The sequence below is a fragment of the Hylobates moloch genome, unplaced genomic scaffold, assembly GCF_009828535.3.
Source record: "Hylobates moloch isolate HMO894 unplaced genomic scaffold, HMol_V3 SCAFFOLD_1, whole genome shotgun sequence".
Classification (NCBI taxonomy): Eukaryota; Metazoa; Chordata; class Mammalia; order Primates; family Hylobatidae; genus Hylobates; species Hylobates moloch.
The window spans coordinates 218,324,114-218,350,550 of record NW_026652276.1 but is presented as its reverse complement, the minus strand read 5'-3'; the positions used below and the strand labels follow the sequence as shown (position 1 = coordinate 218,350,550).

Here is a 26,437-nt window from a genome sequence, read left to right as displayed (position 1 = left end):
ACAACTGGCTAATTTTGTACTAAATCACCTGAATTTTTCAGGCTTCTATTTCTTCATTTGTAAAACGAGGGACCTACACTAAAAGATCTCTAAGATCCTGCTAATTTCCTTGATTCAGTGTCTATGCTTTTCCTAGATTACGATCTGTGGATTCTCTTCTCTCTCCCCATAGAATACTCTTCCGATTGTGTTTAAGTTGGTGGCTCTGCAGCATCAGCTTCACCTAAGAACTCATTAGACATGCAAATTCTCAGCTAGTACCCCAGACTCTGAGGGTAGGGCCAGCAATCTGGCCCTTTAATAAGCCCTCATGGTGATTCTAATACATGATCAAGTTTGAGACCATTGAGATAATCCTGATTAGTAAATTCAAGCATATAACTACACAATTATAACATTTTGTTTTCTTAAACTTAGGCTATGGCTATGACTAAATATCTACTGCTGTCTGTCTCACAGGGAAAGACATTAAGGAAGCAAAATCCCTCTGTTTTTCATATGTGACTTCCGAGGGTAAAAACTCAACTTTCCATGTTTTGAAAGTAGCTTCTCTCATACATTAAAGTATTCAGACATCATTTGAAAGTTTGGCAAAGAAATGAAGTTTTAAATTACTGACAGTCTTCACTTTACCATAGTAAAATTAATTCACACCAGTCCCCCAACAACATAATTTATTAATATATTAACTAAAAGTATATAAAATACTTAAACTGCATAAATACAAATTTCACTGCTAGCTGCTCAATCTACAAATCACGACATACATAACAAATTTGCTTTATAGTTGGTTACCCATCACATCCCTTCTTTCATAGTCTGTCTGTAATTGGTCACTGTGAATCTGTTATTCACTTTAGGCACAGGCAGCAAACCATGTACTTTTGTTTTCTCCTTGTCTCACAATGATAAATTCACAAGACGTTTTTCAAAAATTGGTAATTCAAAGAAGAAATTGGCCAACAAAGATGAAAGTGCAGGCAAGAAATGAGAAATAATTTAACACTGGAAGTGAAACTCAAATCAAACACAAGTGGAGTTACAGAAGTAACTGAAGGTGGGAATACTGATGCTGCTGCCACTTGAGTGCCACTTGAGAGACTCTCCATGTGTGGCCAAAGGCACTTAGTAAAGGCAAATTAATAGCTATAAATAAGGAAATCAGATATGACTAAGGATGAAGGTGTCCTGAGGGAATTGATGCTGTCAGTAACTCACTTTAATGGATTCTTGGATTTATTTTATCACACTGAAAGAGTGAAGAATAAATGAAGATTTGGAAGCTAATCCAAATCTAGAAAGGTGTATGATGATTTGCCAAGGCACGGAAAAATGCTTATTCTTTATTGTAATGTGTACTATGAAAAAAGAGAAGCAAGCTGTTCTAATGACTCTTGATAAATACTTTGCAAAACCAAACACTTTACATCTCAATATTTCTAATATTTTATGTGGCAGTATACTAAATAAATATCAATTTTACTATATTTTAATTTTTCTATACATTTATGAATAACAGAGTTTTTAATGATAGGTCATAGAAAAAAACATAATTTTCCTATTGATAATTAAGGTTGATCTTAAAACAAGGTCAGTTTTATGGTCCTAAACTACTATGCATAGCAAGAACTGCCTGTGTATCTCAAGTTTCAAATATAAACACTTTGAAAGCAAGTGTATTACTCCAGAACTCCTATGTCACTCCTAAAAAATAACTATATGAACTGATATGTTTTTTATTTTTAAAATGGGCTATAGATGTCACCAGTTGAAAACATCCATCCATTGCTTCCCTCGATCAAATATTTATTGAATGCCCACATGTTATTCTTCTAAGCCCTGATAGCACGGGAGTAAACACCTATTAGGTACCTGCTTTCATTGAGCTTTCATTCTCAATTAAGGAAAATCAAATAAGTAGGCAAAATTTCAGCAAGTAGTAAGGAAGAAAATAAAAGAGGATAATGATTTAGAAAATGAGTCTATGTACGAGGGAAGGAGGGGTGGTTTAGGAAGGAGAGTGCCAGGGAAGGCCTCTAAGCTTCAACTAAACATGTTTCTGTTCCTGGGCTGAGATAAAATAACTGTTTCAGTGGTTAAGTCCAAAGTTCTTACCTTGTAACTTATAGTACAATGTATTTTTGAAAATTAAATATCAATATTAAACATATTTTTTTACTTATCCTTGTCACATACGGCCTATTTTAAGTAAAATAAATTTTCAAAGCCAATACTTAATTTATAAATAGAACATTAATTCTAGGCTATGGTAACTTTCCATAATTTAAGTATTAAACAATATTTCATTTTTGCTGATTACATATGTTTAAATCTAGAGTCACATATTTGAATTCCAAAGGCTGTGGCCATAGCGCTACTGAGAAATGATTATTAAATAGTGTTGTGACGAGAAGAAGAAATTATTTCTGGTAGTGATTAAGCAGAAGAAAAGCCACCCAATCTTTATATCAAGCAAAAATCACTTCGTCCTGGAGAAATTATAAACCTATATATAAAATATCTTTAGCATCTACCATCTAAGAACTCGGCATCAATGATAAACACTATTAGTGCCAGAAGACATATTGCCACTAATTTTGCAATTAACACATGAGCATGAATAAAGACATTGGATTACCTTTTTTAGGTGATGAAATATGAACTGTGAGAGGGAGAAGTTAATGTAAAAGATGTGGTTAAAAACGGTATTAAAGCCCAAGAAAGATGCAAACCATATTTGGTGTAAAGGATTTTACTCTTTCAAAACAAATATCTCTTTGATTCTTAGCCAGGCTGTGAGCAGGTATAATGCCTTCTCGTAAGCCAGTTTGACAACTGGTATTAACCTCAGAGTTTAGAGGAGAGAGAATGTGGTGAACATGCAGGGTCTTTGCTTGTTTAGCTGTGCATGTCTTATATAATTCAGTACCACCCGGAGCATGAAAACAAGCTTGGCAATAGCAAGGGAGCCCTAATAGCTGTTGGGTCGTTTCCTTAACTGTCCATTAGCCTGGATGCTCTGAATGGGACACCTGTGGACATAAAGTACATTGTTGAACATTCATTATAGAGCCACAGCACAGTTGACCTCAAAGCTTACTTTGAGTCTGTGAAAAATAAAGCCAGAAGTTATAACACAGAGGGTTCTTCCAATCCCAGCTTGCTCGACAAGATGAATAACCACCATATCAAGATGTGTGAAGAGGAATGACAAGGTATCCTGTGGGGCAGGTTGACAATGACCTGCAGGACTAGAGAAGGCAGAGCAGGTTTCCATTAGGCAACTGCTGTTAGGAATAAAATTCAATTGACAAGCCAGTGTCAGAAAATCATGAGAAAGCATATAATGCAAACTGGGAAAAAAATCCCCAAACCTATTATGTTATAAAAGTTCATTTTTCTCTATTCTGTATTTGGAGTCCTTTTTAAAAAAAATTCTAAATTTTGCTTTAGTTCTCTTTCTCCTATCTAAACACCTTCCCAGGAAATTTTTCCAGTTTTTATTTCTGTCAACAATAGCTTTAAGTTTGCCATGGAGCAAAAGTGCTCCAAATCTCTATAATAAATGCAAGTCACTGCATACTCGATTGTGCAAGGAAGAGTATTAAACTCTAAGAGGAAAACACAGTGCTAAATTTCCTAGAAGTGAGAAATGATCCAGTTATAGTTGCACTACAGTAGATAAGCTAGTTAGAAAATGGAGTCTTCATTTTAAAGTTGACACTAAAATGTTCTGCTTTAGAGAAAGATTTTACAGTCCTATGTGTGGGTCTTATTCTTTCCATCAGGAAGGTAAGAAGTAAGTATGAGCATTGGGAAGAGAGAGTGCCTGTGAGTGTATGGGCGAATTATGGTGAAAGATGAGTAGAAACAGAAAAAATCAGAAGGCTGTTTTATTCTCCCATAGTATAAAGGTATAAAATAATAATCACACAATTGAGGATGCTCAATGAATGTCATTTAAATATGAATGCACATATTTATGTCTTCCAAACTAGCAGATACATATCATGCAAGGGAATTTTGGAGCTAGAAAGAGAGAGAGATTGATTTTCTGCCTTTTTGAATATCCTGGGAACATGGACATACAGACATGCGGCCTCTTAATTAGCAGAATACACATGGAGGGGATTACCTAGGAGTATTGAGTATGGACTGAAAAACTGACCTAGACCACGTAAGACTCCCTTTGGCCCTTGGATGTTACACTATAAGCTACTTGAATGCTATCCTAAATGTACATGACCATAATGTCAAGGAGTCCCAGCAAAGCTACATGAAGCTGGAGTGCAGGTACCCGCCCAGCCCATTCCGGCAAAAGTACTCAGGTCTTGCCCCCAGCTTCTGGGTCTCCAAGCCTTGGCAGTTTGTCCGGCTTCTCATCTGTACAGGTTTGAAGACCCTTTGTGGACACACAGAGACATTCTGAGATCCTGATAAAATGGAAAACAAAACCCCACAGGGGAGACATCCTGGGTTTTCCATTTCAATGACTATAGAGGAAGCTGAATGGCCAAAACATGATCTGCCAGCTGAACGAGGAGGACTGTGGTCTTGGTGACATGACAAAGAGATGTTCGCTTTCAGCCCCTTGGAGTGCCTTGATTCAATGTCAAGTTTTAAGGAACGACTCCCCAAAAAACTCTCGGATTGTGGGTATTGAAGTAATGCCCCCTTTGGAGACTTAAGCTTTCTGAGAACAAATGGAAGAAAGTAAAATATTACCCTTTGTAATATCTCACATTTACCAAGCCAGAGACTGATAAATGCTTTATCTTTATGACTCAATTAGTTCTCACAAGAATTCTGTGAAGTGTGGAAACTAATTAATCCCATTTTACAGATGAGGAATTCGAGGCTGAGGGATGTTAAATAAACTGCAGAAGGTCTTTGGGTTTCAAATACAAACACTTTGAAAGCAATTATCTCCTATTACTCCAGAACTCAAGTAGTCAGCGATGATGCGGTGTCTGTTGAACTAGAGAGCTTAGGTCTTTTTAGGTGGACAAAAAGTAGAGAGTGGTGGATAAAGTAGAGAGAAAGATAGATGGATCAGAAAAAAGTATCCCTACAGTAATTTAAAAAGGAAGGGACACGACAGCAGTCACTAAAATGCTAGAAAGCAGACAAAGAATTTTGGTGACGGTGGTGGGGAGGGAGAGTTTATTCTACTTATTGAGGGCAATGCTTACTGCTTTTACATACCTTATCTCACTTGAGGCACTACTATTCCATTTACAAATAAGGAAACTGAGCTCTCAGGCAGGTTAAGTAGATTTCTCAATGATTTCAGCCAGTAATAAGCAAAGGCTAGATTTGAACTTAGTTTGTCTGACTCCAAAATCAATGTTGTGTTTACAACTTCATGGTGAATGAAGGCAAACACCCAGAAAGATAGGGAAGGAGGATCATATCATTCAGATAATGCCTGTGGTCATTTGTTCATTCACGTATCCATTCGCAGCACACACATTTACTTGTCTCATCTTTCAAAGTCCTGGAAATAGAAAGTTAAATGAAACTTAGAGCCTACCATTTATTTTCTTAAAATTATATACAATGAGTGCAAATATATATATATATAAGTTAATACTTAATGTGGAGCCACAGATGATAAAATGCTGTATGAAAAAATCTGTAGGATTCTACCTAGCTTTTCTGCTCTTTGAAGTCTCTGGAATTGCTGGAGTTACAATTAGGGCCAGCATGAGAGAGATGAAGTGCTGAAATACCTGGTTCATTCATAGCCTTTTCTTCAATGTGCTCTCGGCCACTAGATTACTCTTTTATTGATCTATTTTTAAGACGAGTCTCACACTGTTGCCCAGGCTGGAGTGCACTGGCATGATCTCAGCTCACTGCAACCTCTGCCACCTAGGTTCAAGCAATTCTCCTGCCTCTGTCTCCCAAGTAGCTGGGATTACAGGCATGTGCCGCCATGCCCGGCTGATTTTTTTTATTTTCAGTAGAGATGAGGTTTCACTATATTGGTCAGGCTGGTCTCAAACTCCTGGCTTCAAGTGATCCATCCGCCTTGGCCTCCCAAAGTGCTGACATTGTAGGCCTCAACCACTGTGCCTGGCCATGATTACTCTTGTGAAGAAAGGGTCAAGTCTATCTTGTCTAGAAAATTTTCCTTCAGCCCTGTTGCCTACCTGGCCACCCAGTCCTTGAACTCCCAGGGTACTTACTCATCCTGAACCTTGCTCACCTGTCTTCGGTCACTCATGCCTCAGTTGACACATCTTCCTGCAAAGACTATAAACTATAATATTTGAGAGAGGGACGACGCCTTCCCCCACCCCCTGAAAAAGAAAACCAGAGTTCTCTACAATGCAGTATTGTTTACATATTGAATGCCCCACATATAATTATCATTTAAGTACAGGATTCTTTCCAGAAGGCCGTATACAATTCAGAGACAGAAAGAAAATAAACACATGATCAAAATAAATACAACAAATGCTGTAGGATGAGAACATTTTACAATTTCTGGGATGAAAAGGAACTCAGTAAAGTTCCAAAGTCTATAGAATTTCCCAAAGATGGCACTTGCAGGTATGTGGTCAGGAGATGTGAAGTATAGGGGTTGCCACATGGGGGATCTCTGGGCTTCCTCCCACACTCTTTACCCACATACACCCACTTCTTGGTTAGAAAATTTAAAGAAGTCATTATGATTTTGGAGGTGCTTGGGCATTTATAAAATTCTTGATATTAAAATTTGACTTTCACTAACCACATAGGAAAAAAACCTAAATATCATATTCTGATTTCTGCACTGAGGGTACCCAAAGGTGGAATGAAGAAAGCCCCCCATGGCTGGAGGCAACTCCCAGCAGAGAAAGCAGAGCCTCAATCTGAATGGCCAGCCTCTGCTCTCCCTGACTCACCCAGGCTGATTTTCATCCAGCCTGACATATGGAGTGATAGATTCACAAACACAGCCTCAGAAACACTCTAGGTGACTAATGTAATTTCTGATTAAGATTGCATGCATTTGTGGAAATGAGACAGAGGTGGAGAGAAAGAGAGAGACCACCAACCTGAGAGAACCCCACCTCCAATGGAGAGGCCGGGCTTGGGGACAGACAAAGCAGTTAATTGTGAGCAGTTCCACTAAGGGGCCTGGGAAACTCCAGCACTGAGGGGTGGCTGTGACCTATTTGGCACAGGCGCCACTGCCTTGCGTATTTCCACATCCTAGACGGTCAAACACCTGGGTTACCTCATGAGTGCAGCCCTGTTCTTAGAGATTTATGATGTTCACCAAACCCGGCAGCTGGCTAATTTGCTGGAAAGGTAATGCTCTGGCAGCCCAGTCTGCAACCCAATGCTCCCCAGGAGGGCTTTCCTCTCCTGCTTACGCTCTTGCTGAATTGCCTGGCCATTTTCTGCAGAAAGGAAAGTAATCTCCACTCTCTTTTGGGACGGCTCGATCCTCTGGTATCTGGCATGGGTCATTTTCGAAATCTGCCCCCTCCTGTTTGAAAGGCATGAGGCCCCTGTTATTAATGAAAGGTGACCTTGGCCTGCCTTTATAAAGTTCTCTTCCATTACACCACTTGACAGATGCAATCATGAAAAATGCTTGAGTCTGAATTTCTCAGGAACACTTGTTAGGCCTCCAAAGAGACTTTCTTGTAAGACTTATGTTCCCTGAATATGGACGATGCCCTCAAGATCAAAATTCTTGGGGTGGAAAATGAGGTGTAGGATTTGCCCCTTGCTCCAAGTTTGCACAGAAATGAATGGAGAGACTGAGAATGGAGCAGAGGTAGTTTGAGTTCAGGGTCCTCAGAATTTTGATTTCTAACAAGTTCCCAGGTGACGGTGATACTGATCGCCTGGGAAAAGTATTTCAGACCTGAAGAGAGAATCTTGGAATGAGCTGCCTCGAGAGCAACAACGGCCTTAAGAGATGATTCTATTCAGAGGTTTACTGACTATATTCAGTGGAGCCTGAGGATTCTGAGGCGGTGCCTCAGGGTAGATGCAGGAGACAAGAGGAGATCACCCAGTTAGCACAAGAAATGATCAGAGCAGATATTTTTATCGGTTGTGTGTATTGGAGTTTTAGACATGGTTTTATTTGATAGGAGGTTTTTGCTACTTAAAATAAAAGTGAAGCTACCAATCTAGTAGGGTGCATTTTATTTTCAATATGCAAATGCAGAGGCAGAGGCAGAGACTTAGGATCACAGAACTGCATACCTAGGCCATCCCAGCATGTAATGCCACCTCCCATCAGCTATACCATGGGATACTTTTACTACATTCTAGTGTCCCAGCTCCAAAGCTGCCCTCCTATATTCTACCCTGGAGTGCTGGGGATGTGACCCTGCCAGAGCACATTTCTGTTTCTCAGTTGGCTCCACAGCAGGCTGTCAGTAAGGGGTGTGAGATGGAAGCCCAGAGTCACTAGGTGGTTTAAGATCCTGGGTGTTCGAATCTGTCTAGATCTCCCCTTTCCACATTTCAGGAACTCCCTTTCCAAACAATGTCCCAACTTGCCCATGAAAGAATTGATGAAACTGTGACTTCAACTTAATTTGTAATTCTGCAACACACACACTTAAATGCTGTGCTTGCTGTTCAATAATATCAGCCCAGAGGTTACAAGAGATGAGATTCCTTTAAGGCTACCATGTAAGTCCTCATCTGTGGTTTGTGATAAGAATTTGGACTTGAGCTTGCACTTTTTTTTTTTCTGTAAGTGTTCTGGGACATTCAGGAGAATCCATCCTACATCACAGTCCTCATAGTCATCATTACTTTCATAATGGTCAAGGACAGCAGCCATCTGGGCTCTTAAGGCACTTTCTTCAGTAGGTAATTTATCACAATCAACCACAGGTGTTCATTTGATTAATGGTGATACCATTGCATGGCATAATTATTAGCATCCTATTTTGCATTGGCAAGGAGCCCATCACTGTTCAAGCCCAAGAGCACAGCCAAACCAATCCCTCCATCCTATCTATGAGCGTCTGATTCCTGACCTTGTGCTGGCTACCAATTTCTATGTGTCAGGATCAGCCAAGAAATACACCACATCAATTACTTTAACAGAGAGCATGAACATGAATAATAGTTAACAATGTCTAAAGTTATTAATTATGTAACTGAAATAAAACATGGAGGAGTCATCTAGTATCACAAAGCAACATGGGCCGGGTGTGGTGGCTCACACCTGTAATCCCAGCACTTTGGGAGGCCAAGGCAGGCGGATCACGGGGTCAGGAGTTTGAGACCAGCCTGGCCAACATGTTGAAAGCCCGTCTGTACTAAAAATACAAAAATTAGCTGAGTGCGGTGCTGGGCGCCTGTAATCCCAGCTACTTGGGAAGCTGAGGCAGGAAAATTGTTTGAACCTGGGAGTCGGAGGTTGCCGTGAGTCGAGATCACACCATTGCTTACACTTCAGCATGGGCGAGAGGGCGAGACTCTGTCTTAAAAAAAAAAAAAAAAAAAAGCATCATGTAAAAGGCTGGGTTTGGACCTGAGAGATAATACCATAAAAATAGGCATAATGTATACGACACATCTGTATATACAATTTCCCTTGACTTCTAAGCCTATCCAATCTCCTGAGAGTCTGTTCTTGCAGCACTTTTCACTTGCTTCTGCCATGTAAACTTTGCATTGTGCTACACATATTTTTATATATGTCTACCTTCCATCAATTGCTGGTACCTCCTTGGTGATCTTATTCGTCTTTGCCATGTGCTGTAGTACGTGGAACAAAGTTAATCCATGCAGAAAAGAACAATGATCCATGATACTGCTAAGGCCACTTTAATGAATGGAGTACTCAATGTATGCCCTATTCTGGAAAGCCTGTCTTGGGGCTGTGTCTTTTAGGGTACTATAGAGCCTTCTGGAAATTTTAGCGATGCTTCATAGTTGAACACTGAGCCACAATGACTGTAAAAATAGATATTTTCTTCTGCCTTTCTAATGAGATTTTCTAGTCCCACTCATTACTCAGCAGCTGAATAATAGAATTATAGATGAAAATACAATAAATAATACATAAAATAAAATAGGTGAGATTATCTTCTGCTTTCCAAATGTGATTTCTCAGACCCTTCTCAGAAACCAGCACTTGATGAAAAAGGTTGAATAATAAACCTATGTCTGGCCCAGTCTAGTTGGTCTGTGCATGGTGAACATCCAATTCTGAGGAGATATTAAATTCCAAGAAGGTATTCATTCTTTTGAATTTCTAAGTGGATTAAATGAAGCTTATCAGTACAACAGATAGGATATCTGTAGTACATTAGCTCTTATAACCTTGTAGAAGAGAAGAGAGGACCTTGCCTCATGATTTTCAGATTAGTTACTTGTGTGAGTTGAAATTTTAAAATCTTAGTGTGAATTTATTTAATCCTTTGATAGTTACGAAAGTGTTGGCTGGGAGCAGAATTTGATAATGAGGGAAAGAGTGAGTATAGGTCAATTTTTTGAAGTTGCAAACAACAACATTTCCTCCAGCGATTATAGTTTAAACAGTGAGAGATCGATTAAGGGGGAGAGCTAGCTCCCACAATTTACTGGGATAGCTGAATGAATAAATTCAAAGCTGGACTTCTGGGAATAGCTCCTAAAAACACACTGCAGAGCCACAGTCCTCACTTGCAAGCCAGATGCCGCACACCATGTCTGTGTCCCCTCATGACTCAGTTCCCCTATGAACGCATCTGGACAGCAATTCCCTAAGTCATCTGCAAAACAGTTGTGAGTAAGGCTGGGAAATGTAGTTGTTACTTCTTTTTAAAAGTTTGTTTCATTTTGTTTTCTGCTTTATTGCTTTTCCCTTTTGCTTGCTGGAAGAGAGTTGGAGTGGATATTGAGCAAGCCGAGACACGATATATACTTGGAGGTGGGGAAATCAGAAGGCCCTCAGTGAAATGTCTCTCTGGAGACACATGTGGGGAGTGAGGGCTGCCAGGAGGGCTCAGTTTCAACAAGATGGATGAAAGAGGGGGGCACCAGAAGGGAGATAAAGGAATCTACTAAAAAACCTGTAGGAAGTACCTAGAAGTATTTTGTAACAATACCACGTTGTAAATAACACCTGGCAGAGTATATAAAATATTAAATATCACAGTATAAAATTATTTTACAGTTTTCATTATATTTAGTCTTTTTTCTTTTTCCTTTGATTATCACAAGAATACTGTGTGGCAGGTAAAGGGTAGTAAATTAGTTTGAATTAGTTTTAATATCACCTAATTCATTCACTACCCAATTTATATGTTTTATACATTTGTTGTATAGGTAGTTATTTTAAACTGGAGTGTAACTTTATTGAAAATTTAGGAGTTTTCTATTTTTTTATTTTAAAAAGTGGCATTTTCTAGCCTTTTTCTTACTTTTTTGTCTGTTTTTGGACCAGGTGTTGAAAATCTCTCCAGTGGTGAATAGCTTCACATTTTTCAATAAATATGAGAGAGGGGTGGAGGAATGGTAAAAAAAAAAAAAAAAAAATTAAATGGCAACAATTTTCCAAAAGATAAATATTTAAGCTGAATTGGAAAGCTGAGAAAGTGTAGCCTAGAACCTGTGGAGATTGCAAGTATGCATCAGGTGAAAGGGCAGAATAAACCACTCAGGCAAATTGTCAACAGGCATAGTGTGTCTTTGAACATCTTCTATTTCTCATTTTAGTAGGCTCCCGCTGCTTAGTTCCTTGTCTCATTTACCTGCTCTCTGTCACTGGTAGAAAAGCAAGTAAAGCACCATTAAGCAAAGCTGTTCTAAGAAATGTGCATCGCGGATGGATTCATTTGAATGCCTCGTTGCTGCACAGTCTAATTTATATTCATTTTCACTGGAAAATGATTACAACTGTATAATTAAAAAATTGGCTTTGCTATTGGCACTCAAAATTGACAACAATTAATATCTTGTCCTTTAAATGTGGAGACATCACAGTTCTCTCATTGGCAATGTCAGGTAGGTTTTATGGATTCATTAGGGATTAGGAGTTGCCACCTGTGTCTTAAAACCAAGTCCATCAACTTTGTATGACATGGTCCATTGATGATATACGGGCATACCTCATTCTGTTGGGCTTTGCTTAATTGTGCTTCTCAGAGATTGCATATTTTACAAATGGAAGATCTATGGTAACCCTGCATTGAGCAAGTCTATCAGCACCATTTTCCAATAGCATGTGCTCGCTTTGTGTCTCTGTGTCATATTTTAGTAATTTATACCATATTTCAAAATTTTTATTACTATTAAGTCCTTATGGTGATCTGTGATCAGTGATCTTGATGTTACTGTTGTAATTGTTTTGGGGTGTCATGAACTACACCTGTATAAGAAGGCGAACTTAAAATAGATAAATGTTGTGTGTGTTCTGAATATTCCATTGATAGGTCATTTCCCTGTCTGTCTTCCTCTTATTAAGCCTCCTTATTTGCTGAGACAAAATAATATTGAAATTAGGCCAACTAGTAACCCAACGATGGGACAATGACCTCTAAGTGTTCAAATAAAAGGAAGAGTTGAACATCTCTAATTTTAAATTAAAAGCTAGAAATGACTACTTTTAGTAGGGATGGGCATATCAAAAGCCAAGATAGGCCGAAAGCAAGGCCTTTCATGCCAGACAGCCAAATAGTGAATGCAAAGGAAAGGTGCTTGAAGACGATTAAAAATGCTACTCCAGTAAATACACGAATGAAAGCAAAATAGCCTCATTGTTGATATGGAGAAAGTTTGAGTGGTCTGGATATAAGATCAAACCAATCACAACATTTTTTCAATCCAAAGCCTAATTCAGAGAAAGGCCTTAACTCTCTTCAATTCTTTTTTTTTTTTTGAAATGGAGTCTCCCTCTGTCGCCCAGGCTGGTGTGCGGTGGCGCGATCTCAGCTCACTGCAACCTCCGCATCCCAGGGTCAAGCAATTCTCATGCCTCAGCCTCCTGAGTAGCTGGGGTTACAGGTGTGTACCACTATGCCCCGCTAATTTTTGTATTCTTAGTAGAGAGGAGGTTTTGCCATGTTGACCAGTTTGGTTTCGAACTTCTGACCTCAAGTGATCTGCTCACCTTGGCCTCCCAAGGTACTAGGATTACAGGCTTGAGACACCGTGCCCAGCCTCTTCAGTTCTATGAAGGCAGAGAGAAGAGAGGAAGCTGCAGAAGAAAAGTTTTAAGCCAGCAGAGATTGGTTCATGAGGTTTAAGGAAAGTAATCATCTCCGTAATATAAAAGTGCAAGTGAAGCAGCAAATGCTGATGTAGAAGCTGCAGCAGGTTATCCAGAGGATCCAGCTAAGATCATTGATAAAGGTGACTATACTAAATAACACATTTTCAATGTAAATGGAACAGACTTCTATTAGACGGCCTGCGGTGGTGGCTCATGCCTATAATCCCAGCACTTTGGGAGGCTGAGACAGGCAGATCACGAGGTTAGGAGATTGAGACCATCCTGGCCAACATGGTGAAACCCCATCTCTACTAAAAATACAAAAAAAAGAAAAATTAGCTGGGCATGGTGGCACGTGCCTGTAATCCCAGCTACTCAGGAGGCTGAGGCAGGAGAATCACTTGAACCAGGGAGTTGGAGGTTGCAGTGAGCTGAGATTGCGCCACTGCACTCCAGCCTGGTGACAGAGTGAGACTGTCTCAAAAAAAAGAAGATGTCATCTAGCACTTTTATAGCTGGAGAGAAGTCAATGCCTGGCTTTAAAGCTTTGAAGGACAGGCTGACTCTCTCGTTAGGGGCTAATGCAGCTGGTAACTTGAAGTTGAAGCCACTGCTCACTGACCATTCTGAAAGTACTAGGGCCCTTAAGAATTATGCTGCCTGTGCTCTATCAGAGGAATAACAAAGCCTGGATGACGGCACATCTGTTTACGGCATGGTTTACTGAATATTTTAAATTCACTGTTGAGACCCACTACTGAGAAAAACTATCCCTATCAAAATAATATTATTGCTCATTGACAATGCACCTGGTCACCCAAGAGCTCTGATGGAAATGTATCAGGATTTTATTAATGTTTCTATGCCTGCTAATACAACATTCATTCTGAAGCCTATGGATAAAAGGGTCATTTCAGCTTTCAAGTTATATGTAAGAAATACATTTTGTAAGGCTATAGCTGCCATAGATGGTGATTCCTCTGATGGATCTGAGCAAAGCAAATTTAAAACCTTCTGGAAAGGATTCATCATTCTAGATGCCATTAAAAACATTCCTGATTCATGGGAGGAGGTCAAAATAACATTAGCAAAAGTTTGAAAGAAGTGGATTCTAGCCCTCAAGAATAAATTAAAGGGGCTCACGAATTCAGTGCAGGAAGCAATTGCAGATGTGGAAATAACAAGAGAACTAGAATTAGAAGTGGAGCCTGAAAATATTGCTGAGTTGCTGCAATCTCATGATCAAACTTGAACAGATGAGGAGTTGCTTCTTATGGGTGAGCAAAGAATGTGGTTTCTTGAGATGGAATCTTCTCTTGGCAGAGATGTGAGCATTGTTGAAATGACAACAAAGTATTTAGAATATTAATAAACCTAGGTGATAAAGCAGTGGCAAGGTTTGAGAGGAGTCGCTTCGATTTTGAAGGAAGTTCTCCTGTGGGTAAAATGTTATCAAACACCATCACATGAGACAGAGAAATCATTCATGAAAGAGTGAACTGATGTGACAAACTTCATTGTTGTCTTATTTTAAGAAATTGCCACAGCCACCCCAGACTTCAGCAACCAACTGCCCTGATCACTCAGCAGCCATCAACATCTAGGCAAGACCCTCTGCTAGCAAAATGATCATGTCTCATTGAAAGCTCAGATGCTCATTAGCATATGTTAGCAATACAATATTTTAAAATTAAGATAAATACTTTTTTAAGACATACTGCTATTGCACACTTAATAGGCTACAGTGTAGTGTAAACATAAATTTTGTATGCACTGGGGAACCAAAAAAATTGTATGACTTGCTTTATTGTGATGTTCACTTTAATTGCAGTGGTCTAGAACCCAACGTGCAGTATCTCCAAGGTATGGCTGTAAATCAGTTTCCTCGGCCATTCCAATCCTCCAGGTCACAGAGAAATTGTATCTAACCCTCACTCTTTACTGTGCTCCAGGATCTATTTCAGTATGTACTTTGCATCCTTTCTTTCTTATTTTTTCTTTCAGTCCCAGCATCAAATGGACATTTGAACTGGTAGAATAAGTGAACCTCTTAGGTTTAGAGGTAACTTAATTTTCATCTGCACCTGTCAGGGGTCAAAATGTCGGTCTCAGACAATTTAGGGAAACCAAGTAAGTTTAGGGTTATCTGATTGATTCAAATCTTCCTGTCCCTGCTTAATATTTACAATCCCTAGAATAGTGTTTATGCCCCGGGGAACTTACTGAGAGCCAGTGTGCTGGGGGCAGATGGAGACATGAAGACTGGATCAGGAGCATCTTGTCCTTGGTCATCATCTGCCTGCCATAAAGGTTTAATCCTCACCACCTCTTAGGATATAGACTGTGATTATTACCAGATCACCCTACCATGATATTAATATCTGTCACAAAAATTCACCTTACCAAGCTCTGAACCCCAACACCCAATAGCAGCCTGGCAGAATCTACCACAAAAAAGAAAGAAAGTAGATGGATAATCCCTCTAGCTCTTTCAAAAGGTTTTAGTCATCCAAATTGAGAAACTAGTCACCACTGTAGTTTGTATATATGTATGTATGTACATTTGTATTTCTGTGACATAGTGATGTTACATAGCAGGATTCATTCTGTACTGATTTTTCTTTTCCTATTGGTAAGTCCAGTTTTCCTATAACCTTTCTTCCTTTGGATGGCTAGACAAAACCATAATTTAGTTCTCAAGAGAGGGTGGAGCACAGGAAAAGAGAATAAAATTCACAACTTTTGAGTAACAATTCATGACTTTTCAGGGCATAAAATTTAAAAAGATAATAAACAATGAATTGGCTCAGTGAGAAGTAGTTCTTCCTCTCTCTGGGCTAGACAAAGATTCAGGCTGTAAGAAAAGCAAGTCAGAAAGAGTAAGATTGCAAAGACATAGGTGTGTCTCTCAGTAGGGATCCTGTACCCTTCCCTTTGAATAAAAGAGGACAGAAAATAGAATCCTAGGTGCTTTAGAGATTTCATGAACAGATGAAACTGTTTATCCCTTCCAAAGAACAAAGAAAATCTTGTAATATCCTTTCCCTCTAACTCACGGCATTTAGCATGGAACAAGGACAGGAGTAGAAGCAGCTGTGGAGGGGGTTGGAAACGGAGTACAAGGGTACATTCTGCCTCTGGCTCTGCCCTACATCAGTGACTTTGGGCAAATTACTTCGTCTATCTTTCTATTGGGCAGGGTAGTTGGTATTGGTTTGTGTTTGTTAAAGCACACTATCAACTTGATTCTCAGAATCATGAGCCATATTGCATACAGAAAACAACAAAATGGATTACTCACATTAAATATATATATGTGTATACATATCTGTGGATGTAATGTATATTTATTAAATACATACCTATATATAGTCGTAGACATATTTAGTTTGAGTTCTTAATTATGGACTGAATTTTAATGAGCTGTTTGTGGTCAGAAATAAAAATTTTAAAAATGAATTGTTGGAATAGAAATCAATGTGACTAAGCCAGCTCTTCATCCAACTAGAGGCATTCTTAAATCAAGTTTAGGTGGCCTTTTCATTAAAAAATTTGTGTAATGATTTCTTCTATTATAGCAAACATATATTGAATTACTCCCAGGTACCAGGTTTGGAAACTCAATGGTAACTTTACTAGAACAATATGAATAGGTACCTTTCTGAGTTGCCCTAAAAAGAAACTTAGATTGTCAGGAACCGAACAGCTGTCAGATGCTATGGTTCAGTGGGCCCAGCATGATGAAGAGTCAATGAGGAGGGACAAGAATAAGAATAAACTTTCATGGAGGTTGAAACTATCCATAGGGAAGATAAAATGTCAACATGAACCAAAGCCCAAACTGTAAATTTGATATTCAAAGTAGCTGCCACATATGCCACTGATACCTGGTTGAATTTCAGTTTCTCTGCTGAGCATTGACTGCTTCTGGCATGTATGGAAAATTGGCACTCTTCAAAGGGCTGCTAGTGGACCTCAAACCCATTATTTTCATATGAGGAATGCGAGGCACCGGCAGGTGAAGTAACCACCCAAGATTGTGTGCCAGGGAATAGTAAAGCCAGCACTAAAGGTGGATATCCCTGTTTCTAGTGCAGTGATTTTCCCACCACATTTAGTCCTGGCTACCTAATAATAGGTTGCTCTCATGACATACTAACATGAATGTGATCTTTCCAAAACAGTAAGTCAGATTTTATTTTGAAGATATATTTAGCTCAAGGGTTGTCATATTTAGTGATGTAAAGATAAATTCTAGCAAGGAGGTAAATAAATTGTGAATACATTTCCAAATCTGCTGGAAGATGAAAACTCAGCTATTTTTGTTATCCTTGGTTCAGATTTTTCTGTTTCTACAAAAAAAATTTGGTGAGTTGAGCTGTATTGGCTTTGGCATTTTTTCAAAGGGTTTCTTTCATTTTGCAGAAGACCTCATTTATTCCTAGCTCTCCCTGCTCCCAGGGGGTTGGAAACTCAGCCAGGGCATTTGATTTATATAATTAGCCTTTCGTGAGTGTGGATGGCCTCTCACTCCAGCATGAAGTGAGGTGAATTTGAGGAAAAACACTCTTCCTTTATCCTTCTTTCTACCCTCTCTCCCAACTCTCATTCTCATTTGTAACCCGATTTGCCAGGGAAAGCAATGATTCTGCAATCCAGTGTGATCTCACCCTGTCAGAGCTTTCAGCCAGAGAGACTTAGAGCCCATCAATTTCATAATAATGGGTGAATAATGACAGTCCCCTTGGTATTGCTGTCACCCAAATCCCCATTTAAAGAGGGTGACTGGAAGGACAAAGGCTAGTGTTTCAGGAAGGGCAGATTTAGGATAGATCAGCCATGGAAATCAGCATTGGCTCACATGTCCAGGACCTAATGAGAATCTGGCAGTGGCCCAGAATGAGTTGAATCCACTTTGCCTCTGCATTCTAGTCCCTTTTTGGGTTCTTTTCATGAGAATCTGTAGAATTATAAGGGGAGGAGATGAGGAAGCAGTGCGGGGAGTGGGCACTCACAAGAGTGTTTGCTATAGATTCATCTCCAGTTTCCTTCTTATTACAGTGACAATGGATAGAATCTCTGATTATTCTATGAGGAATTCTTCCACACTTATTTCTATGTCCTATTTTGTAACTTTTGGAGATGCTCAAGTTCCCTGCTCCACATGGTGATAACTCTGTGTACTTGAAGTCCATAAGGTTGCCACTTGATTTGAGCTCATTTCAGTTTGCCAATTTGACTATCAGCCTCTTTATCTTTTTCCAATGGTAATACATCATCTTCTTCATGCATATTCTTATATTCTCGAAATCTGACAGTCCTAGAAAATATTGTCAGAGAGTGTCAGTAGAGATGAAATAAGAGGAAGAATGCAAAAAGTCATTTAGGACTAATGCCACATATTCTGATGAAATAATTTAAAAATCTATTTGAAGGTAGCTGGAATATGTCAGTGAGGAAGTAGGGGAACTTTATTTTCTGCAAGAACAATCTTTATGCAGCCCTAATGGTGTAGATGATGTCCTTTTGGTAAAAGGAGAATAGGCTGAAAGGTTATAGAAACAGCTTCTTGCCCCGCCATATTTGATCTGAAGCATATGGTGGTTACTCTGATTCATACAGAATGAAAATGCTTTGGTGTACTAATCTCAGAGCCAGCATTCATATGATAAAAACAAAACAGGTTTTCAGATATGATTAATAGGTTAAAGAAAGTTTACATCTTGTGGAGGGGGAAGATGGTGAATGTTATAGAATTCTTGAGCTCTACTTAGTTTTGAGGTTGATCTGAATTTAGTGCTGATTTTTATATTTTAATTGCTAACATTCTCAAACTGAGAGGATATACTCCGTGTGTGTCAGCTTCTGTGTTGTTATCAAGTTGATTGAACATGAGGACATTGGCTAGTCTGATTTGCGTCACTTTCTTATGTTGTGGTTTGGTTCTGAGCACATCAAATTGCTCAGCCATGCTTGTTAAAATACAGACTAACTGCATGAGTAGTCTAAATAATATAGCCACTATAACATTCTCTCTGCTATGTAAAATAATTTCCTTTAGATGAGTGTTGGACTTTATGGGAGTCTTCAGTTCCCAACTCTTAGCAAATGTCTTTTTTCTGTCAGCTCCCAAACAGCGCCACTAGGATGCTTAAAGAAGACAAGCTCAGAGGTTCTGTGGCTTTTCCTTTTGCTTCTCCTCTAGGTGCATGCCTTTGTTTTAAGAAGGTGTAAAACAGGTAGTAGGCATTCATTTTTGAAACTATTAGCTCTTCGTATATAACTCAGTTTGGAGAGATGTGCTATGCTGCTTTTCATCTTCTGAGTTTTTATTTTTGAGAACTTGCAGCTTGCATTCCACATGAACTTCCTTACTTCTCTCCATTTCTTTCCTTGGCATTCCTTCTCTTTTGCCCTCCCTGTTTTTTAGTTCTCTTTTTAGGCAATAAAGCTTTCTTCTTCATCTCCTGCTTATTGATGAATGAGTTTCATTCATCTTTTTCTCTCTCTTTTTTTGATGGGGAAGGGGAGCGGGGTGGTCTATGAATAGCTATAGACTTTGCCTGCTCCCATTTTTCCACTTAGCTATTCAGTTCCATGGAGACAGAAAGTGGAAGAGAGCAGCAGGGTGGGAGGCACCAGGGTCAGAGGTCAAGAGTGGCCATCTTTTGAATTAAAGCTTCTGATTTCCACTGTGGATAACATATTGTAACCCAAAGTAACTGTGCAAGTACTTGGCTGTCAGGAGGCTCAAAGCAAAGGGAAGGAGGAGAAAAAAGAGGGGAAAGATCAGAGGAAAGGAGAATAATGCAAATCTTGGGGTCAGTTAACAATATTTGCAGTGTTTCTTAATATAGTGTTTGGTAACTGCGTATGGGAGTCATTATTCTTTGAACCACGCTGTGTATCTTCCCAAGGGTTGGACTTGAAGTACATTGTGCAGTCTAGGTACAGAAGATTGCAGCTTTCCCACCTTATACACGACTTTTATTTAAAACAATTTAATTATGTGGCAAACTATTGTGCAACATCAAATCTTTTTTGTGTTGGGGGGAAAGCAACATATGCAATTTATTGTCACTTCTTACAGACTTTGCAAGACCAGCACTGAAGAGGCTATTAGTATCCTTTTGGGCATTATATATGAACTTAAGCTTAGCTGGTTTAGTTTCTTAGTGGTTGTCTCCTAGTTAAACTGCAAGAAATTCTATAGAAATAGTCAACGAATTAAATTTGTTTGCTTTTTCAAGTTTAACACCCTAAATATAATTTTGATTAGAATTGGATTAACATCAGACTCAAATTATGATTTTCCTACTGAATTTTTAAGGGATTACTTTCCATTTTATTTGTCTTTATGCCAATAACACAGACATCTACAGTGTTTAAAAACTGTGTGTAGAAATGGTAAATGATGAACAGAAAAAAATTTATGAATTTTTTTATATCTTAAGCATTTTTATATGCTAGGATAGTACTTGGTTTATATCAAATAATCCTAATGCAAATTGAGAGTCATACTAAGAGAAGTCTCATGTGATTAGCCTTCTAGTTTTGTCTGGGGGAAAGGATTCCATTATAATAATAATTATAATCTGACTGAATCCCAAAATACAATGGTTCAACCTGAGTCTACAATAAAATAAAAGGATATTACATAGAAGAGTTCTTTCCAAATTGTATAGCTCATCAGAATTACCTGAGAAATGAAATTTTTTCTTGCTGGGTCTCATAACTGGTGATTCAGATGTGGAGCTTATTTGTAAACTACTGTCACAGGGAATAAATCTTGCAAGTAAACTCTTCAAGTCTGAAACACATAGTGGAATTCAGAGCCATATACAATAAAATTCCATTATGACAGCAACAATGAAAAATACAGTGAGAATGTTGTAAAACAAAACATTTTCATGTCTCATGCAGCTGGCCCATAGAAACAGTGCCTTATTGATATGATTACAATAAATACTATACAATGAATAAACATGAACATCAAGTGCTTTCTTTTTGAGACCATACAAGCAATAGTTATTGTTTGATGAAGGAACTAAATTGCATACAGTCTACCTTGAGAATAGGGAAAGCAGAGCTGAACTGATAGACTTTTGAGTTATTTTGAGCTATTTACGCAACTGCGTCCTACCATTAAATGGCACATCCTATATGTTCCAATTACCTCCCCACACAAGAAAATGAGACAATTCAAATGTAAATGCCTTAAAATTATAAAAGCAGCAGATAAGTATAAGATGGAGTCCACTATTACATTGTTCTTAACAAAATTTCACTACAATAACAGCACTAACAATATTGGACAACTTCTGACATTCCTTGTCAAAAATATTAACCTGGAAAACATACGCAGAGAGTGGAAGGTAGAGGAGGGCACTGATAGTTCCGTAAAAGTCTTTGTGATATTTGGTATAAGTTGGCAATAAACCCAATTCTTTTGCACCCATTTCTGAATTCCTTTCTTCATTGCTTTGTCTAATCTATCCTTCTGATTTTTTTTTCATTGAATTTTGGCTGATTGCTAGAACTGCTTATTTTTATTTTAAAAGCAACCACATTCTTCCTTTTACCAGTAGTTAAATATCATGTTACCATACTGACAAGGCTCATTCAACTTGGAAACTAGAACTTAGAGGACATGGTGCGTTGTCTCTGTTTTGTTTCTTACCAGCTGTGTCAAATTCTTGATGGCATTTAGCTTCTCTGAGGATTAGGTTTCATGTGTGGAAGATGGGGATAATGTAAGCTGTCCTGTGTGCCTCACAAAATGGTTGGGATCAAATATGATAATATGCACAACATCTTTTTAAGCCATAAATTACTATATAAATAAAGTGATCTATTAGAATTTACTTTCTTTACTCAACTGATTTCTTTTAAATTTCCAGATAATTTTTAACTTTATACAGAAATAACTGTTAATGCTATTGATTTCTTGAATGTTTTTAAGATTTAATGTTGAAAAAACAATAATAGAAATAGTTACTAGAAGTCTTTAGGAACATATGCTAACATTTTAATTACTATTCTGAATTTTTGACACACAAGAGTAAAGGGGTTCATGGTTACCTCTACCTAGCTAGATCTTAGTCTTCACATGCCAAGATACATTTTAAAATTTTTACATTAATCAAAGAGCAAACAAAACAGGATAAAACATGCTTTTTCTACTGAGTTCAAAGAACAAGCAAACTGTTAGCATGTTTGATTTTTTGTTTGTTTGTTTTAATCTGAGTTCCCAGAGTCCTGCTCATTCTGTGTCTATAAAGGAGCTCATTGGTACTTTCCATGGGAATCCAACATTTAAGCTTCTGTTCTGCATGGTGTTCTGCACTGGATAGGCTTGCTATACATTTTTTTACTTAATATACACAATTTCTCATCTTGTCTTGGCATCCTAGGGCAAAGCTATGGACCCTTTGAGTTGTTACTACACTATCTGAATTGACCAATATAGCTCATTGATTCTCTCTCTTAAAACATCTAGTCCAATCTTTACATGAGCTCGTTCACCTGTCATAGTTGTTCACGATGATAACTCTCACAGCTGTCTCCTTCCTGATGGATTTGTGAGCATTTATGGTACAGGTGCTATGAGCAGCCTACCCTGTCTACCATCTCTGGTGGTCTTTAAACTGCCCTTGGGTTGCATGTGGTCACTTAGGGCCCTCTCTTTCCTGCATTCTCCCCATATCAGTCTTTCCCTATAGTCCTGCTTTAGTTTCTTATGCAACTCTATTCCCCACGTTGACTATTTGATTTTTCACTCTGACACATATTGCAAATTGTTTAGGAGACTCCAGTCATGTAAGGATGTTGTTAGCAGAAGCTACGTTTTACTAAATACTGTATTATACTCTTTATACATTTTATCTCTAGAACCTAGGCCTGACTTCTTTGTAATTACCCAAACTATCCTTTAAGAGGCTGTTTGGACAGCATTAAGAATGGGGAATGAATGAGAATTCAGCTTAAGGTAGAGGTGGAAGGATGAAAACATGAAAGAGCTGATACCCAATAAGATGGCAGGAGTAGGTCAAATGAACTTTGTACCATATTCAGAATGAGATTTTGAAAATGGAAACTTCAGCTGGGCAAGGTAATACTCAGAAATTGGAGTTAATGATTCTTTTGGGCTGAAGCAGTGTGGAGTCAGGGGAAAATCAAAGCTCCGTGAAGAGAATTTGAGACATAGGGAAGATATGCCTTTGTGTTGTTACTAGGGGAGTTTGTTCTGCAAACCCCTATGTTGTTTGGGAGACCCGCTGTGCTGAGTAGTCTGCCAGTTCCAAGCACCTCTTTGTCTCTGCTATCAAATTAGCTAATATCTGCTCATGTCTTCCAGGTTTGGCAGGCTTTACTGTGTCTGAAAAACTTCCTAACTCACCCCTGCCTCCCAAGGAAGAGTTAGGTTCTTGCTTCTGTCTCTTTCCACAATGCACCAATATCCTCTCTGTTACTGTCAGCTTGTTTGTCAGTTTCTTCTACCAGGCTGTGATCTTTGAGGGCAGGTACTGCACTGTGTTTTGCTCTGTCTCTGGTCCCTAGCACCTGGGCTGCCACCTACAAAGCACTTGATAAACATCCATAAGAATGAATGCATGAAGAACTAAGAGAAAATTAAGTTCATTTGAAATAGCTGATGAATTTTTATGCTTCTCAAATTATGCTGCTAGAATCAACCACCTGTGCCTTAGGCCCTAAGGCCACTCTGATGGTCACAAAATTCTGAGTCAAATGGGGTAAAAGATATAAAAATGTTTAAATTGTGAATTTTAATATGATAGCAATGTTCTATCCATCTACCTGTTCATCTATTTATCTTCTATCTACCCACCGAGAAAGAAAGATTAGCATTGTAAAGAGAGAAGTGACATTGCTCCCATGGCGGACAGCCACTTCATCTGGGGCTTTTCTTCCTCATGTGCTTAGCCCAAAGACTTGGGATGAAAGGCCATAGGCTTTCCATGAAAGAATTTTAAACCTAGACCCAATGAAGGGGACTTTTGAGTATTTGGCATGTATGAGGATTTGGGTCTTCCCTGGCCTTTTAAATGAGTAATGCCTCTTACCTGGGGGCTACCAAGATTCTAGGGTCAGGACAAGGTCTCTGGCAAAAGAGTCAGATCTTAATTCTTTAGGGCTGATTCTCAAGCACAGAAACAAAAACCAGGAGCATACAATCAGAAGAGACAAAGATGTTTGTCTCTTTCACAAGGGCAGGCATAGGGGTGAGGAGTCAGGAAACGGTCTCTCTTGAAGATTAAAGCTTATACATTTGATGGAAGTGTGTCTTTCATACCAGAGCATGGTTTTTAGCACTTTCTACCCCCTCTTTGGAAATAACTGCCCCTCGTATTTGGTGGTGTCATGAGGAAGGCTTCTTTTTATTGTGCACTGTGCAATTAAATGGTCTCAGAGGGGCGTACCATGGGGACCCTATGGGGAGTAGTGCAGCACTGCCTACTTCAAGCCCTAGCTCTGTTCCTTATGAACCTGGCCTAATGACTGGATCTTTCTAAAACTCAGTTTCCCCATTTGTAAAATGGGGACTAACAGTCATCCCCTAATGGAGTTATAGTAAAATTAACTGAGATACAAGCATATAAAACGTTTAGTATTATGCCTAGAGCCAAAAAGAAATAACCAGCACCATCGACAACAACAAAATCCAGTTAATGTTAGCTATGATAGTTGAGAGTTTTGTTGTAGTTAGACAACATTCATTTTAGGCACCGGATGCCTAAAGGATGTGACCTTGGGAACTACCAAAGTCTGGAGGTAGGGCTAGGCATATTAGTGATAAACAGTATTCTGGCTGTGAATACAATGTGCCCATGGAGACGTAGCATGGGTCCATAGAGGAAGTATGTAGGAATGCTCAGTGCAATGTTTCATTAAACCCCAGGGGTAACGAATATTTTCTTTGCTATCGGTACTTAATAAAACACTCTTCAAAGTGTTCAATTGCTTCCAATTACTCCAAAGCTCACCAAGTCTTACCTGGAACTGATTCTCACAATGACTCTAGCCCTGGCTTGGTGCTATTAACCAGGCCTAAAGTCAAGTAATTTCTCCGAATCCCTGGCTATGTTATAGATCTTGCTCCATTTCTTTGCTCGCAAGCTGAATTTTGGATAAGAAACCAAAACAGTTACTTTTTTTGAAATTCCTGGCAGGAAACCCTAACCCCTGCAGAGAGGTGATGCCAAGAGCAAAGGGAGTTGACAGAGTTGGATGCTTCCTACTATTTTGGGCAGGAAGGCAGGAAATAGTCCTGCTTTACAATAATTATAGGCAACAGAGCTAGGGATAAAGTAGAGCCTCTATGGAAACAATCTGCTCTCAATACGGTGTGCTGAGCCACCAAGAGTGTGCACAGAATTTTGACCAGATCTCACTGTGTCTCAGTGACTAGCCACCCAGTGCCCATGCATTTTTTTAACATGAATTATAAGAGGTTTATAACTCTTCAGTTATTTTTATGTTAAAACCTGTGGAAGTATCCGAAAATTTGAAAAAAAATAAATTTCCACATTAGAGAAACTACTATACTAAATAGCTTGGAGTGATTTTTCTGTTTAATATTTAATCAGAAACTCAGTAAACTTTTGGACAGTTTCAGGTCAACATTTGGCTAAGTTAAAAGAAAAAGAAAATCTAAAGCATATTTACTGAACTAATGAATACAGAGTTGAGGATTAGTGCTATCAAAATTTAATCAAAATTTGGATTAACACAAACCTCAGGACTGTCAAAAATTCAAGATTAGAAACAATAATGTTTTTATACTTAACGAATCCTTACAGGCTCTTAAAGTTGTGTGTGGATCTATGTTTTATCAATTCTTGCTCCTTAATCCTTGACCTAGGTACTTTATGTTGGAACTCAGTAGGACAGCTTCTGGTCTCTGTTCTTGCAGAGTGAGCTATTTCTGACAAGTGAACAATAAGAGATAGATGTGGAACAAGCTTGTGACAGGGTTAGTGGGCGCAGACAGTAAACAACACCTGGAAACATTTCCCATTCCTGCCCACCATGGGAAAGCTTCCAGCCCCTTGGATATTCTCTTGATCTAACTTATCAGCTCTTCTGGATATCTTCTATTTGCACCTCCAGCTCTACTCTCCTACCACCTTTATTCTGCTCTATCAGGAGGCTGACCTTCATGGAAAAATCAATAGCTTCATTTGACACCTGCTTTCTGCTTTGCTTTGGCCAATGGAGGAACTGTCGGGAATTCAAAGTGTTGGATAA

The 26,437-nt window shown here is 38.8% G+C and overlaps 1 protein-coding gene across 3 annotated transcripts in view; it reads left to right on the top strand.

Annotated features, from left to right (window-relative positions):
* Window positions 1-26,437, top strand: part of PTN (pleiotrophin) — a 114,084-nt gene that overhangs the window by 18,113 nt on the left and 69,534 nt on the right. For 2 of the 3 annotated variants that reach the window (XM_058435873.1, XM_058435865.1), the window contains exon 1: window positions 10,722-10,740. The exons of the other annotated variant lie outside the window; for it this stretch is intronic. The gene's annotated coding sequence lies outside the window, so the exon portion shown is untranslated. Of the gene's footprint in view, window positions 1-10,721; window positions 10,741-26,437 lie in introns of those variants that run through there. 3 annotated transcript variants of the gene reach the window in all.